Source organism: Apium graveolens, chromosome 10, assembly GCF_009905375.1.
Source record: "Apium graveolens cultivar Ventura chromosome 10, ASM990537v1, whole genome shotgun sequence".
NCBI lineage: Eukaryota > Viridiplantae > Streptophyta > Magnoliopsida > Apiales > Apiaceae > Apium > Apium graveolens.
Window position 1 is genome coordinate 93,514,517 of NC_133656.1, and position 13,877 is coordinate 93,528,393.

Here is a 13,877-nt window from a genome sequence, read left to right on the forward strand (position 1 = left end):
TTAGAAAGAAACTTAAGAAAGATAATTACAAATATAGACTTAGTTTTTGTAAAAGGATTGGCGAGTTGACCTAGCAACTATATATTCATAAAATCTAATTGTAGTTGTGTGTTAATATATAGTATGCATATAATCATATCTTATACAAGTAGTTGCTCAATAGTTTAAGCTATCAACCAAAGGGCAGGCATATATTCAACATTTATACTATCGTATATATAAAGCCTTCCATCTTTAGCTTCTTCACAAATCAAAAGCTTAACTTCTTTCTGATCTCTTTCTTGAAGCATATATTAAAGATGAAAACTACATCTAAGCTCTCCATGCAGAAAGATTCACATTTAATCTTAAAGCATAAGGTTCGAGTTATACACTTGTATGAGCCAAAGATCATACAGACAGATGTTTCGAATTTTCGAGAAATGGTTCAGAAACTCACTGGAAAATCTTCTGTTATTACGAAGAGGAAGACGACTAGTTTCTCCCAGGCAAAGGAAGGAAAAGTTATGAAAAAAGATGGAGCTAAAGAGATGAATTTGTTTGATGGTTTTAATGAAACGGATGATGATTTGTTTGCAGAAGAGTTGGCTGGATTTAGTATCTACCCTAATTCTGGGATTCAAGATTCCAAGTTTATGCGGATTTCGGTAGCTAGTAAGCACTAACTGCACTTAAATTTATTATGTATTGAAAATATTATATTTTGATTTGCAGCAACTAGCAAGCTTGTTTAAAGCTACTTACCTATAGCTTGTTCTTGATTTGTTTGATTAATCTACTTAGGTGTTGCTATTTGCTATTTGTATTAATTAGATCGATATCTTTAAAACAAAGATCATCTCCCAACTTGTGCGGTTCCAGGAATTAATTAATCCGGGAGCTTTATTTTAAATAATTATTACAAGCTTCTTATAGTTCTCAAATATAACCATTGATGATAGGACGATTAAGAGATGAGAAATTCATTTGGACCTGGGTAGATAATATTTGTATCAGTGGTAATATTTAACATTGTTGAGCTGCTGTAAGAAGCCGATGTGGTAATATTTAATATGTTTGAGCTGCTGTAAGAAGTCCATGGATTGCTATCTTTGAGAGGGTATCGGCTAGTTCCAATAGATCTCTGCCCGACACATCCAAACAAAGAGTTCTACCTCTTGTTAATCATTACTGCAAGCTTGATGACAATATTCTTCTTCTTTTTTAAATTATAAAACTTGTTCGAGTCCAAGAGGATCAAGAGCCTCGTCTCTTGGCAATAATTTACTATTGTATCCATATATCCAGAGAATATACTAACAGTTAGTCGAATAACATGTTTTACGCCAACTTAAACTCGGACACTACAACAAATAAGACTTTTTATGATACAAGAGACTTGTTTAATTGAAACTATTTTATTTATAACGAAATTCGTCTTTCCGAGCATTTTCGGAAGAAAAAATTTGTCACGTGTAGTGCAGTTGAAAGTTCGATAATACGTCATAATTTCATTTTTTGTCATAAAATTTAGCGGTCACAAATTCATAGTTTTGTTAAGAGTAAGTGCAATGCAAGATGTTATTACTATAATTTTGCATAAAAATGTATTTTTTGTTACTAAATTTAACTTCAAACTACAATACTAGTTACATCTTGTATCAAAATAATTCCTAACTTAACTAATTTTTATATCTCTCTCCAATATATGCATGTCGTTTATGATTACTTGATGATTTGATATGGATGCACACTACAAGAAATTTGACTTTTACCTACCAACTAAAAAGGTAGGTAAAACTTATTTATTCATATGTAAAGAGCTATATCTACCAATACAAGATTGGTAAAGATTGGTAGCGATTGGTAGGTAAAAGTTTGTAGAGAAAGAGTCTTTGTCTACACATATGAATATTAGTTGGTAAAAGATGTGCGGACCCCGCATTATTGATATATGGTGATGAGTCATCGACTGATGTGTCAAAAGTCTACGTGGACACAAAAATCCACATGGCGCCACACAATAACACACATGGCAAATATTTGGTTGTACATGTGACGACTTGTAAGTGGTCCATGTGGCATCATGTAAAAGGTCCAAATTCCTAATTTTATAGCTTCAAAGTCGTCCATGTGGAAGCCTGGGAGACGTCCACGTGACATCCGCTTATTATCCACATCAAACCTAATAATCGAGACGCTTGTGACTTTTAGATAAAGATTTTTTATTTCAATTTAAATGCATACAACTGTAAAAATAATTTTAAAATAAAATTTATTATTAATTTGTTAAAAAGAAGTAAAAAAACAACACTCTATAAATTACAAGTAATCAATATACAATTTTTGTACAATGATAAAATACAGGCTCGGAATCATCTTTACTTTTAATATACGTAGGCTGCTTCTATGTTCCATTTTTGCACAAGTGCTGCTTGATGGGCTTCAAGCACCGGGAGTTTGATTAGTTAGAGGTGCCAGGCTCCATTAAATTGTTGAACCATATGTTCACAGCTAGCTTGGTAAATCACAGATATTAATATGTATTGGTTACTCCATACTGGGCCTCGTTGATATTGAACAACCACTAAGGTCCACGCTGGTTTAGAGCACCAACATGCTTTTCACGGTTTCATATCCGATGAACTGCAAAATAGAGCAGGATATCAGCATAAAGCAGCAGATGTTGAGGTCTAAGATACTTTATGACGACATATCAAAATGACTTCTTCATCAAATTGTTAGATGTAAAAGTTACTCCCCAAAAAATTCTTGAGTTCACGGAGAGAGATGATTTAACATGTATTAATATTAAATTATAGTAATAAGTACACTTATTTTTATGGGCGAACATGTTGAATATATGTGGGCAAGCATAGCACATGCGTCCTTAGATTATAAGTAAAATATAAAACCAAGCTTTTGTATTAACAAATGACACAGAACAATGCTTAATTTTATACGAGAAATACACAACTAAGATAATATGCCTAATTATACCCTCATTCTAATGAAAAATAATCATTCATCATCAAGATAAAATAATCACCAAAGTTTAATTAATTAAATCTGCAAAACCTAATTAGAAGCCTTAAACCAACACAAATAATTATGCTGTACTCCCAACATATCAAGGCTTAAAACATTCATAAATGCATATATATAAACACACTGCATCAATTTACAAAATATAAAACAACTTAAACCACTGAAATCAAAACAGTTTCTTGCAAATCAACACAATAGAGCTACTACATCTCCAAGTTAACTTAAAAATTAATATATCATATTATGAAACTGTATAAGTGTGTAGATGTAATCATATACCTCACTACCTCGAGTGTTAATAGACGGTGTGGAATTTTGGGTCATTGAAATGGTTGAGAAGGTACCCAATCTACTCGTGCCCTATAAGAAAAAAGATGCGGTGACTAGGTTTTGGAGATTGATAAAGAATTTTCAGGTTGAAGATGCAATTTTATCTTTCTCCAAAATCCTGAAACGAGATATCTAAAATGATACAAATATTTGAAAATACAAAGAGAGAGATTACCATTAGCTATAGGAGATAAATGAGAAGACGAGGCTAAATAGCGATTAATTGGGTAATATGATTTATGATTGCAGATTCCTCGGACATGGCACACATGATACAACTGTCAAACAAAATAATATGAACGTGGTGAAATCTCTAATTGTCCTTATCTACTCATGAGCCGCTAAATCAAAAAATTTGGAAAATTTAGCCGGGAAGTTCTGAAATTTTAATAGAGCGCCTAACTCAAGGTCAGGGAATATATCAAAAATCTACCCATATTTCTTAATTCAAATAAATATTATTATTCCTTTTGCCTATTTCTTTTACACATTTTAATGGGTTCAAATTTATAATTAATGTTGCTAAATACTAATAGTACGGAGTTTTAGCTGTAATTAATTAATGTAAATTTAGTCACATAATTGTATTATTTCATAATTAAGCAATGTTACAACACAAAAAAAAATCCCAAAAACATTCCTAAAATGACACATATCAACTTTTATTAATAAAATTCATATTAATATATGAGGGACCCATTTTATTTATTGATGAATATTCAATCTCATCATCTTGGAACGGTTTCGGGACGATTTCCGGAACTCTAGCAATTCTCAATTGAAAAGACCTCTGATTATATATAGCACTACGTAGAGCAGTGAAGAAAAATATTGATTTTATTATGCAATCTCCTAATCTATTTTAAACTTTTATCACAAAATATAAGTAATTCTAATGTAAAATACCACACAATTATATATATTTTTTTAAAAAAGATTAAGACCACAACTTAAACGAAAATACCAATATGGTTGGTGTAGAAGTCGAGATCTTGATTAGAAGAGGTTGAGGCGACGACTCATGTGTGTTCGTAAATTTAACTAAAAAAATTTAAGCAAAAGTAATTGATTTTATATTTTATTATAGTGCATAATTTAAACATGATTCTATCTGAAATTAACATTAAATTATTCCACTAATTATCAACATTTTTTTTTATCATTTTAGCTATATTTTTAAATCCAGATTTTTTGAAATGACTAGACTTTTATCTAGGTCGAACGGGGCTTTCATCCGGATTTTTTTTAAAATTTGGATTTTTATGAAATCGTACTTTTGTCGTGATTTTCAACTTTGTACGGGCCAAGATATTCAAGAAAAAATGAAGCCTTTTTAAAACCTCATTGTCTGGCCGAGCATTTTTATTGATCGAATCGTATTTTGTGGGTTTCAGAATTTTTTTTTTGAACATAGCTATGTATGTAATAATATGCCCGAATGAAGCATTTTATTTGTATTTTTTATATTATAAATCTATTTTTTATTATTATAATAATCTTTCAAATTTTTATTTAGAATAATTATATAAATATTTTTTTATATTGAGATTGATGTTATTGTGACAAGTTTCCATGTGACAATATTTTGAATCCACGTGTGTGACTATTTTAATTGGATTACCACATAACTATTTGAAGTTTTAGATTTCTATAAGGTCTCATGCATTTTTCTACATTTTTATCATCTATTTATTACCAATAAATAAATTCTAAATCGTGCAATTAGACTTCTGGTTATCATTGCTTTTTACGGACATTTGATAACATTATTTTCCTATTTCAATAATCAGCACATTTATGTTTTTTTTTGCCACAAAAGAAAAGTAGTGTTCAGAACCTAGGTTGCTGGTATAACCAGGTTGCTGGTATAACCAGGTTGCATAAAAATAAAATATTAAAAAGAATTAGCTAATTTTATGTGATGGTTATACAAAAATTCATTGTCATCCCATTGTTTGGAAATCACAATCGTATAAATCGATATTGGAAGTGCGGCACCTTGGTAATCTACATACCAAATACTAGTTATAGACATGCTGAAAACACTAAATAATTTCTTTTTTTTATTTTTTTACTAAAATTTTTATATTTTTTTATAAATATAGTTTAAATTTTAATATTTGAGTATCTGTTTCTAATTAGAGTGATTTAGAATTGAACCCAACAATTAATACGACGGAGGGTAAATTTTAGCATTTCTTTGTAAGTGTGTTGCATGATCGGTTGTTGTTGTTGTTATGGCAATCTTTTCGAATAAAAAATTAATTCAGAAAGTGATTAGTATCCTTCTTATACACGTCTGTAATCAACATACGTGTATAAAAATAAAACTACACCATTTACACAATTAGGAACTAATGTTAACAAAAACAATTGCCAACATGTACGATAATTGATGATGATATATTTTAATTTTAAGGTATTAAATCTATCAAACATTTCTGCATTAATGTAATTAAAAATTGTTAAACGAAATATGAAATCATATAAAATATAATACATTTAGTTCTTCTCTATTTTTAACATTAACACGTATAAATCTATACTATTTATACTATAATAACCGGAATGGGGTATAATTTGGTTCAACGGTTATTCCCTAATTTTGGTTATTAAGGAAAATAAATAAATAGTGTTATATACCCGCTAAACTACTAAGTTGTTAATTAACTATTACATATTGTCTACTTATCCTACTAAAATACGACCAATAACGTATTCTAGTATTCAATAAATAAATAAATAATGTTATATATAACTGTCAAACTACTAAATTATTAAACTACTTGATAGAGTCTACTTATTCTACTAAAGTTATCCTATTATTTTTATTATAAATTTATAATTAATATATATTTACAAAAAATATTTTCAAAATTAAAATATATTTACAAAATAAATAAAAAAATTAAATATTAATAAAAATTCGTGCATCACATGGAATTTAAAGTAAGTATATAATAAGAAGCAATATAAAACAACACCCACTTAGCAAAATGATAAATACATTTGTATGCAATGTTGCGAATTTACAGGGGGTGTTATTTGACACGTCAGGTTGTACAATCTAAAATTTGAAAAGCAGCCTTGAAACTTAGCAAAATTCGGGAGTTTTTGGGCTCCAAATATTTCCCTGCCACGTATTAACTATGTAAAACTTAACTTACGCATCTTATTTGCTGATACTACGGTCTCAAAACTCACCAATCTTTTTAACAGTTAGTTATTAGTAGATAATAATAATATTTAGCTACCAATATATATTAGTAGAAAATTTATTTATAGCTAAATATCAAATTTCCTGTAGTGGCATATATGCATCATTTTTCGAATTTAGAATCAAGTATGTATTTATACATATTTGCATCCAATTATGAAACTTTTTTGGAGTTGAAATTTTTAGTGTTTGATTTTAAATTATATAAATGACTTCACTTATAGCATTACATAGGACTTACTCTAACGAGTTTAGTTGAGCGTTGGTCACAAATTCGTATTTGATTACAAGTTTCAAATTTTTGTCACGAGTTAATAAGTTGGGTCAGAAGTTTGGAATTAGTCGTAATTTTCATTTCATTTCGAAATTATAAATTCCAAGTAAATTCCGACATAAGTCGAACTTGTTGGAAATCTTTAAAACTACAGCAACAATGAGGCAGTTATATAACAGATTTAATAAAATAAGGTCAAACCACTGGTAAACAAATTGATCCACGAAGGCAAAAAACAAAATAATATGAGACTGTATCAACAGAGACAATAGAAGAAGCGTACCGTTCACCATAGCCATAACCGTGCACAAAAAATAATACAAGAACAGCTGAGTCGCCAGGCCTTCAGAACAAGTCATGACTGTTCTTGAAGAGATCATTGTCTACTTACATCGTGATTGTTGCAGCAATATCTCCCTCAGGATAAAACAGCATAGAGCAGAACCTCCACAGACAAGCTATACTCAACTTCGACTAACAGCTCAGTTCTCCGGAGAAGAAATATATATATATATATATATATATATATATATATATATATATATATATATATTCTGTAGGAGCGAATGTAGAAAGAAAAGAGAGAGTTTTTGAGATGTGATTTTTCTCTGTCTCTCCACATTCTGTTTTCTTTCGGTATTTATAGTATAAGAAATGAAAGTGTAATCGACAAACTTAAATATTGTATTATCTCAGCCGTTACAGAATATAATATTTAATTCTCATTCGTTACAGAATATATATATTTAATTCTCAGCCGTTACAGAATATATATATATATATTTAATTCTCAGCCGTTACAGAATATATATATTTAATTCTCAGCCATTACAGAATATATATATATTCAAATAAGTTTAATTAAATCAGAGTTGACCAGCTCAGTCGAGTCTAGCCCACATATCAATAAACTTATTTTTCCAGTTAAAACAATATTAAGTCAATAATTAATTTAAATTGATTATTAAACGAATCTCATAACTCTTTCAGGTTCCCCGTTTTAACTCAATTTCTCTGTGGATTACACTAAGAAAAATCCTTAGACCCAAACACGAGAATTTAAGTCTTCACTACAAGAAACAACCTCCAATTATTAGAATTCAGAAATTATATCAAGAGTATAATTTAATTATACCCTAAAATCTCAATTTTTTTAAAAATCCCTCACAAATCCATACAAAAATGTATATCAATCCTCATCATGACTTGTTTTTCAGAGTCGGTACCCTTCCGGGTTTGAACCCTCCTAAGTCGCCTACTTCGGTAGCTACCAGATATAGATGATTTTTTTCACCTTGAATTTCTATCCGTTGGGTGTAACCACACTCCATAGACGACGACAAGTCAAAGGTTATTGTGCCAATCTACGGCTTTGAGACATTATGGTCGTGTCTCGATTTTGTTCATCGAATGCTTCTAGAGTTCAAGGAATAACCCCTTTCCTCTAATTGCGACCACACAATTACATTCTCTTAGTTGGGCATCTCCAAAGATGTACTGCCAACATCTTGTCTTACGAATTGACCCCATTCAGAGTTTATAAATCCTGGCACAGTATTTGGTCCATCAGTATTTATCAAATTCTAATCCAAAACTGTTTGCATCATAGTTTATTAAAACTCTTGTTATTACCACATTGAATACACTTCGAGGGATTTCTTTTCAGGTGTATTGGGTTCCCGTTTTTGATGAATCATGATGGGTTACCAGTCCCATCCCCAACCTCGACTTAAGGACTACAGCATGCCCAAGCCCCCTTAATCAGCGGATCAGCTATATTATCTTAAGTTCCTATGAACTTTATAGCAATAATCCTATTAGACACAAGACCCCTTATAGACTTCAGTCTAACTTGGATGTGTCTTTTGTCTTAGCATTATACTTCACACTTATGATCTTGTCGAAAGTTGTATGGCTATCACAATGAACATAAATGGCAGGTTGCGGCTTGCTTACTACAGGTAACATTGACATGAGTCCGTGTAACAATTTAGCATCCGTCCTTGTGGCATCAAGTGCACACAACTCAGCCTCAAAAGTAGACCAAGTAATCAAAGTCTTTCTAGAAGACTTCCAGGACACTGCTCCACCCGCAAGGGTAAACACATATCCAGTCACTCCATTGAAACCAGATTTCTTAGTTATCCAACTTGTATCACTGTACCCTCAAGTACCCCCTGGAAATCTCCAGTAATACAAGTCAAGGGAAATAGTTCCCTTGAGATATTTAAGAACCCTATCCAGTGCCTCCCAATGAGTCTTATTTGGACAGCTTGTATATCTAGCTAACTTAGACACATAATAAGATATATCTGGTCTAGTCACATTATCAAGATATTGCAAACTCCCAATAATCTGATTATACCTTAACTGAGACACAAGTCCTCCTGAACTATTCTTGACTATGGAAACTGTTGAATCATAGGTATAGTAGCGATTCTACAATTTGAATAACCGTACTTCTCAAGTATAGATTTATCTATATAATGAGACTGTGACAATATTATTCCATCAGTTGACTGAGTCAACTTGATCCCAAGAATCACACTAGCCTCACCCATATCCTTCATTTCAAACTGCCTCTTCAAGAAACTCTTTATCTTGTTAATAATCTCAATATTGGTTCCAAACAACAAAATATCATCTATATATAAGCACACATAATTGCACAATCATTACCTATAACCTTATAGTAGACACACTTGTCACTTTCATTAACTAAAAACTCGAAGTCGAAAACAGTTTCATCAAATTTTTTATGCTAGTCTATAGGTGCTTGTTTAAGGCCATAGATGGACTTGACTAGTCAAAATAATTTCTTCTCATTACCAGAAGCAACAAATCCCTCAGGCTGATCCATATAAATCTATTCTTCAAGGTCACCACGAAGAAAAAAGTTATCTTTACATCCATTTGATGGATGATAAGACCATGTACAGAAGCCAGTGCAATAAGCATTCTGATTGTTGTCATTCGGGCATCAGGAGAGTATATATCAATTGCCTAAAGTCCTTAGCAACTAGCCTAATCTTGTGCTTATCTATTGAGCCATCGGGGTTAGTTTCCACTTGAAAATCCATTTACATCCAATAGTAGAACACCCATGAGGGAGATCAACTAACTCTCATGTTCCGTTAGAAACAATTGAGTCAATTTCACTCTTCATAATGCATTTCCAATGCCTTGACTGTGAAGAATCCATGACTCGATGAAAAATTAAAGGCGCATCCTCGACATTGTAAGTGATAAAATCACTTCCAAAGTCCTTGACTATTTTTACACGCTTACTCCTTCTAGGTTCCTCTACTTCATTAGGAGTAGAGCTACCACCAGGTTCCGCCCCTACATTTGTCATCTTTTCCACATGATCAGGAATAGAACTCGATGTGTGAGTGGGATCATACTCAGAATTGCCCAAAGGTATATTGGTCTTCATATGAAATATTTCCTCAAAGAAAGTTGCATCACGAAACTCAACTATCGTATTCGCCACAATCCCATCTATGTCAGATTTAAAAACTAAAAATCTCATAGAAGTTGTGATTTCAAGATAGCCGAGAAAGATACAATCAACAATTTTCGGACATAGTTTCTTTCTCTTGTGTTCAGGGACAAGCACCTTAGCAAGGCAACCCCACACACGAAGATAACTGAAACTTGTCTTACATTTTATCCATAATTCATAAAGTGTCTTGTCCATATATTTAGAGGGACTTTATTCAGAATAGGGCAAGCCGTATTGAGAGCCTCTCCCCACATGTACTTAGACAACCCAGAACTAATCAGCATATTGTTAATCATGTCTTTAAAAATTTTGTTATTTTGCTCTGCCACCCCATTAGACTCAGGTGTGTATGATGAAGTAACCCCACGAACTATACCATTGCTTGCGCAAAATTCATTAGACAAGGTACTCGTGTACTCACCGCCTCTATCAGACCTCAAACGTTTAATTATTTTGTCAGTTTGTGTTTCATTTTCATTTTTATACATAATGAATTTATCTAGTGCTTCATCCTTATGTTTAAGCAAATAAACATAACAATATGTTAGGTCACACACACACTGTAGAGGGGGTGAATACAGTGTATAGTACACTCAAATCGAACTTTAAGAACTTAAGTAACAGAAAACAAACTTTATTGAAACAATAAACTCTGTTATAGTATGGAACTGTTACCTCTCAGTGATGAACAATATCACGAGAGCTACTAGGGTTACAATGAATAATCTTCTCGAATTATGATAACACTTATAGTGTAAATCCTATGTCTGTATTTATATACTACACAGTTACAAGATAATCGCTAATTGATATGGAATATAATTCTGCTTCCTAAAATATATCAATCAGATATCTTTTCTTCCAAGTATTCCATTCTTTACAGAATTTCTTCTTCATGCATATCTCTTCTTATGTTTATCTTGATCTTCTTTCCTTTAATCAGCTACTGTCCTTATCTGATCGTCCTTCAGCACTTAAGTTCTGATATCTATCTTCTGATGATTATCTCCTGATAACATAAGTACTAATATCCTTAAGTCCTGACTTCCAGTATAAGTACTGATCAACAGTTAAGTACTGATTTATCCTGTTCAAGTAAGATCTGAAAGCTAAACATAAAACATATTAGCCATGACATTATCAAATATATCTAACAATCTCCCCCAACTTGTAAATTAGCATAATATACAAGTTTAACAGATATTTGATGATGTCAAAAACATTAAGTACAAATGCATGAGAATTAGACTAGATAACTATAACTTACAGTCCTTAAAGCTTTACCAATATTCAACTTCTGATAACAACTTCAGTCTGTATAAATATCAGAATTTAAGCAGTTGTAGATCTTCGACTTGGCTTCATTATTTTCTGATCTCTCTGATGTCAGGAGTTGTTCTGAGATAGTTCTTCAACAAACATTTCTCAGCATATCTGAGTTCATCAATCATTCTCCTTTTGACATCTTTAAGCTCTGCAGTATCTTCACCAGTTTGAAAGATTGCAGCTCTGAGATCATTGATCTTTGCTTTTCTCAACTCCTGATCTAGTCTTATGACATAAGCTTTGTCAGACTCCAGATTGAATTCAAGTCCCTTAATACCAAGATATGTTCTGATCTGTGCAGTATTAGGCTTCATATCAACAATATCACCATTGTGATCTCTATACTTTGGAACATATGTGCTGTCAGACTTAACAGAATAAAGCCTTTTCTGTCTCTGAATCTGTTCTTTTAAGTAGTTTGCAGCAGTCCCTGTTATTCTGTCATCCACTTAAAGTAAGAAAAGTACATGCTCCAATTCTTCAAAATACTTCAACGGAATGGCATTTTGTCTTATATGATAAACCCTACCATCTGTCATGAAATACAACATGATGTATTCTTTCAAGTAGGTATGGTAAACCATCTGTACAGATTCCAGTTGATTCAATCTCTCAGGAGTTGCTCCAATACCTGGTTCACTCAAGGAAGTTGGATCATTGGTAGTGTTGTGTACTCTTCTTTCATCAGCACTTCCCAATCCAGTTTTATCTCTTGCTTCCTTTACAGTAACTACTCTTGCTTCAAAACCAATTGCAGTAGTCTTCAAAGATTGAGTCTGTTTTGCTTTAGTGAATCCTGGTAGGAGTGTCTTTGGTCTATCTTCTGATATCAAGTTAACTTGAGCTGTGTCAGAGGTTACTTGCTTCTTTTGAATATCAGAACTTACAATTTCTTGACTCTGAACAACTTGAGCCATGTCAGAGGTTGTTTTGAGAACTTTTCTTGAAGTCAGAACAAGATCATCCTTTTCATCAGTAATTTCTTCATCCTCAGGAGGTACATAAACCTTGATAGGTTCACCAACCTTTTCTTTACCCTTGGATCTTGGATCTATCTGTGGTTGTGATCTAGCCAATGTTGCTTCAGTATGTGTCCTTTCTTTGATCACAATGCCTTTGAGTTTTGGAAGTGACTTTTTACCAGAAGCTTCAGATTTAGATGTGACTTTCTCTGATTTAAGTCTGGCTTCTTCTTCCTTTAAACTTTCCAAGTCCATTCCTGGATTTTCTTGAAGAAATAACCGTCTTGACATTTCCTCATCAAGATCTAAAAGTTCATCAGAACTTAACTTTTTACCAGCAGCAGAACTTATTCTTTTCCCAGTATCAGAACTTGTCCTGTGACTAGCTTGTCTTGATGTAAACCTTCTACCTTGACTATGACCGCTACCCATTCCAGAGTATCCTTGGTCATCATTTCCATCATCCTTTCCTTGCAGTGTCTTGTTAGTTTTGCATTTGGACTTAATTACCTTCTCCCCCTTTTTGGCATCAGCAGGTAGTAAAAGAGAGATAAGTAATTCCACTGAGGATTGGATTTCAGTAAGTTGCGATTGCTGAAAAGCTTGATTTGTCAGAATTTCATCAATCTGAGCTTGTTTATGATCTTGAGTCTTCTCAATATAAGCAATCCTGTCAATGGTAGGTTGGAAGAACTTTTTCTTATCAATTTTCCAAACTTGTTCCTGTTTGATAAAGTTCTCCTGAATCTTGTGTAGCTCTGCATGAGTAGTTGAATGAAGACCTTGTAAATGTTTATTACTCAATGCAGTGACTCTAAGCTGAGTTTTGAAATCATCAGAATTTAACATTTCATCAGCTTTAGTCAAGTGCTCAGCAAGATGCTTGTCAGTTGGAACACATGAAACTGAGTTCCATTCCTTAGTCCACTCCTGACCTGCAGGAGTTTCACTCCAAGGTACTGGTGCTTCCCCGGTAACAAACTTTTTAACCAGTTCAGACTTAGGAAGAGTCTGTTGAGGAGTAAGTCCTGAAGGACCTGCTTCATCAGCATCTACAGTTGGAGCAGCATCACCAGTATCTCCAGCATGTGCAGCATCAGAACTTAAAGAATCAGTATCTGCTGATAAGACAACAGTGTGAGTAGCAATGGAGGCTTCAGCATCCTCTAATTGCTGATCTTGTTCTAAGTTCTGATCAACAGCCATATCTTGATGCTCACCTAAAGTCTGATCATC

General features: G+C 32.6%; 1 long non-coding RNA gene and 1 pseudogene across 1 annotated transcript; both read right to left on the bottom strand.

Annotated features, from left to right (window-relative positions):
• LOC141690754 (uncharacterized) overlaps positions 1–13,877 on the bottom strand; it is a 128,364-nt pseudogene that overhangs the window by 44,258 nt on the left and 70,229 nt on the right.
• On the bottom strand, positions 2,252–3,669 carry LOC141693375 (uncharacterized). The gene is made up of 3 exons (XR_012563092.1): positions 3,533–3,669; positions 3,307–3,387; positions 2,252–2,625 (listed from the first exon to the last, which is right to left on the bottom strand). It is a non-coding gene; the product is annotated as an uncharacterized LOC141693375 (long non-coding RNA).